Below are 4753 nucleotides of genomic sequence, written 5' to 3'. Positions count from 1 at the left end.
ACATTCCCGGATCCGAGAGAGACCGCTGCTGCAACCAGCATCCTCAATTTCCTCGAGACGGAAGAAACGCTTCTTCACTGAGTCGACTCTGCTGTTCTCTCCGCCACGCTGCCGAGAGCCAGCTGCCGTGTTTTTCGCCGACCGTGCGAGAACAGCTACCGTCTGCATCTGAGCCCAGGACAAAGCCGGACATAACGACGGATTACACACAAACCCAGCTTGCTTTCTGAAGCGACCCAAGTAAGAGGCATACGTTTGGGCAGAGGCAGTGTTAATTGTGTGTTTCTATCAGCATCAGTTGCTGTTGTATAGCATTTAGCTTTTAGCTTTATTGCTATTGTTTTGTTGTGCTGTTGACAGACTGCCGAATCCATTTTTCTCTGTTTACTCTTAGGAGTATTTTAAGTTTGCTGCCTGTTTAGTTGTGTTCACCACGCTAGACTGTTTTGTGTTTGTCCCGCTCGGGACTACCGCTGTGTTTGTGCCATCGTGAGTCAGAAAGTAAGTTGCTTTGTCGATTAGAAACCAGACAACGTGCGTTACAGACTGCCATCCGTACGCGCACTGTCTGTGGACAAAGCCGCTTCTCTTCCTCTCACGATCGCTTTCTTCCCTTCTTCCCCCTCTCTTCCGACTAACACATACACGCGCGCGCACACACACATACACGCACCGACATCTTTTGCACATCTGATGGTCAGATAACGTCGGACAAAGGTTCGCTTTGTCTTTCCTTATCCGCCATCAGACACGTGTGTTTTTCACAGAAGTGGGTGAGTGTGAGACGCCGTCCACCAGGCGGCGCCGTCTTGCTTCTGTCTAACCAAAACACCGCCACATTTCTGCCATCCGGTTCTCGCGCGACGTGACTTCCTCCCATAGTCACGTCCGCGTCGCAGACCGACGACGTCATCACGTCAGGCCCCGTCGCCATCTTGTCACATGCACGCTCACACACACACACACACACACACACACACACACACACACGCACACACATGCATTCCCCTGCATGTGTCCAACCCTGTACATAGCTGTTGTGTTTGTAATGTAGGATTACATTTTAGGATAGTTGTTTATTGAATGAAGCATTTGTTAACTTTGTTAATTTTGCTAAGTTTAATAAACACTGTTATATCTTTAAAGAGAAGTTCTTCTGTCATTATTGTGTGTAATGTTGTGAAAAGTGGCTGATTGAAGGAGTCAGAGCTCGAATTCACCCTTCTTTGTTCATCCTTGAATGTTGATATCTCTCAGATATTAACATTCTAGGTGAACTCCCATTTATGAGACTACCTTGTTTGGTTATTGGTCCTGGTTTCCGGGTGGTGCCCCGTATTTGTTAATTCATATTAATAATTCTATTAATTGTCATAATCAGTTAATTATCCTTGATAATTGATGATTATTGCCAATAATCAACTGTGTTCCTCACAGATCCAACAGTTGGTGCCCGAATTATTGATTAAGGATAACAATATCTTATTTTCATAATTCATAATTATCTATGATAATTATGAATTATTGCTAATAACCAAACGCACTACTGCCCGTCCCAACAGCTGCCTTTGCAAATATATATACAAATACAAATATTGGGCTCTCTGCACATCCTTATTATCAAACCTGCTCAGTCAACTTTCGGTTTACCCATCCAGGCATGAGTGCATTCATGTGAAAGAGGCGGGGTTGTTAATTATGAGCAACATCATCAGAAACATGAATAGTACTTCATATGATATGAGATGAAACAGTGATACCAAGTACCTACAGACGACTTCTCTTTTAGGTATTAGCTATATTCAACTAAATGAAATGTAAACAGCCTGTAATCATGCAACAGAATAAGACAAATGTAGAAACACTAGAAATAATTTCCACATATCAAAAGTTGGCTGAGGCTTAAAATACACGTAAGAATTATTATATATGACTTAATTATAGAGTGAGTGTTTTTGCTATTTAGTTGGATGATGAATTATGAATATTTTACATAAAAAAGTTAAAAGACTGTTTCTGTTACTGAAGCAAAGAGTAGAAAAGTAGTTAATGACTGATGAGGTCTATCTGACCCAAACGTTACATTTATAATCATGGGAGCTAATTAACAGTGTGTGGATTATTTTTCTAATAAAAGACAATCTTTCATTTTTTTCCCACTTACCATCACACAGTTGTCTCATGTTATTCTGAGCTGCAGTGATAGAATCAGAGCGTAAAATCATTCACACTGTCAGCTGTCACTCCGGGGAGAAAATCAAGTTTGCGCAATTATCGATTGTCATAAACAATCTCTCTGTTTGTTAGAAGCTCTGTTTTAAAGCCAGACTGGAAATAGAAAACCTGGAACAAATGTTCCAGGTGTAAAATGTTTCTACTGACCTATAAAAATATATATTGCTCTTTTTTACTTGTCACTTAATTGTAACTCAGGACTTTCATCCATGTTGGGATCCTGTAGGAATGATGACTCCTCCTTATTTTCCAGTGATCTGATTGGTCAGTGGTGGGGGTGTTGACAGGTTGTGATCTGATCCTCTGAAGTTAACCTGCTCCAGAGCAGGTTAGCTGTTCAGCATAAGTTACCATGGAGATGTACCCCGGTAATCAAAGACCACTGTCGTAACCCTGAAAACCCAGAGTTAAACCTGAAGTTACCTCACTAACCCCAAATCATGCTTTGTAGTACAGGCCTCTGGTGTGTCTGCCCTGTTTCCTTGTGATCTGGTCTCCAGCAATTGTAAGGTGTGTATTTTTAGTTGTGTTTTTTGTGCTGCATGTTCATAGCATATGCTACTGGTGTTATATTTGCCTCTGCTCACTGGCTTTGCAGCATTAGTCTGCTTGTCTCCTGTTGGCAAACCCAGAGTAATATTGCATCGCTTCGAGCCCTTGTTTAACACAACGTCATTTGTGTGTCAAGGTAGGCTGGGCTAATATCACTAACTTTAAGCCACTTCTGTTTGGCCTCCAGCTGAATGGAACTCTTTCTTTTTGGTCTCTGGTCTGCTGTCAATAGTGAGTGAACTGCAGCTTTGCAGCTCTCCCCCTCCAGCTGCTGGGAAGCTGTGCCTTCACGCTTTGGTAGGTATATGTGAGTTTTAAATGAGGTGTAGTTCCCACCTAGTAATTTTAGTGTTTTATGCACTTTGCAGGCCAGGCTGTGCATCATGGTGGGTGGCCCTTTCCAAATCCCTGGCCCCCACTCCCTGAGCAACTACTGCTCTGTTTCTACATTTTTGTTTCTTAATATATCTACATTTCTATAACAGCTGTATAAAGTTACAGATGTTTACGTGCAGGAATAGTAACTTTATCCATGAGTGGTGCTTTGATTAGCATGTTTAGCTAATGCTAGTTAGCTAGCCTCACACCTGCTGGTTTGCTCCGTGGTGTAATGTTTTCTAGTAATTATTTGAGATGGTCATCTTTCCACTCTTTGTTACACAGACCTGAACGCTTGCAGTTGCATGACACGCTATTGATGGTGACTGTGTTGCTGATTTTTGTACCAGGTAGGCTTTTGTTAAGTGTGGGTTTTACATATTGTTGATACAAGGTTTTTGTAAAACAGAAATGACATGTTGTACTATATATATATTTTCACTTGTTTTATATGGATAAAATGTTTATTTAAGTTGTTTTAGAATTTTTTATTGTGATATTAGAAGAAAATAGCTCTTACTGCTTAGGTGCTCAATAGAAAATCATGCATAATGTTGCCACTATATGATCACATGTTTGTTTTACACTAGAATGTATAGGAATAAAAGACTGATTGCATTGTAATGTGAAGATGTATTTTATATTATTGTTTTGTAAAAATCAGATATGATAAGATACTTTCAAGCTGGAGACCTGAATGCTTGCAATTGCATGACACGCAATTGACGGTGACTTTGTGTTGCTGATTTTTGTACCAGTACCAGAATAAAGAGAGCCAGAGTGAGAGCAAGTCCTGTGTGGCCATGTCATTCTTCCTGCACCATAGACATCAGGGATACATCCACCATAAGTCCACAGAAAGACACGACCCATCACACTTGCAACTGGTTTGGCACTTTGCTTACGCTCAGTTCAGCCGGGAGTGAACTGAGTGGCCCATATACTTGTGAAACGTCATCAGTTGCAGCCCAAGTACTGTTCCAATTCAAAGTACATCCAGCCAAGTAGAAACCAAATGCCTGGATGTGTACTTGCGCCACCTGTTTTATCAAGGATCCATCGGAAGCAGACTTGGACTTGGGACAGTCAAGTACCCCAGAATGCATTTTCCACCAACCAGCAGCGATTGCGGAGATTTTGAGCCAAGCTAAAGGCTGTTGTAATTTTCACAGTAGTACTGTTAATATGTCACTTTATTAAGTTTTAATATTGAGAAAGTAACCATTTAGATCTCCAATATGTGGTCAGTTGATCCAAATGTCGCCTATTTGGAAATTTGTTCCAATATTTTCAGAGATGTTTCGGAGCTGCTGGCTGCTGGCAAATTTTGTTTTATTTTATTAAGCTACATAACACTTTGGATTTTTATTTTAGCTACATTACAGACTGAATAAGCTAATTTACTGCACTCTCTGTCAATGAGTTGTCAAAGTGTAAGTGGAGCTTTGAGTTGAGATTATTTTGTCACAGTGCAGTCAGATAGGTGTGTTGAAGCTGAGCTGGTGCTGTCAGCAAGTACGCTGCTGTTCCAATGGCATAATGATCGTACTGTGTCCTCCCATCCTCAGAGGTTTCTATTTCCAAGTCG

The sequence above is a fragment of the Thunnus albacares genome, chromosome 12 (assembly GCF_914725855.1).
Source record: "Thunnus albacares chromosome 12, fThuAlb1.1, whole genome shotgun sequence".
Lineage (NCBI taxonomy): Eukaryota > Metazoa > Chordata > Actinopteri > Scombriformes > Scombridae > Thunnus > Thunnus albacares.
The sequence above is the reverse complement of the archived record's forward strand: the minus strand, read 5'-3'. Positions refer to the sequence as shown.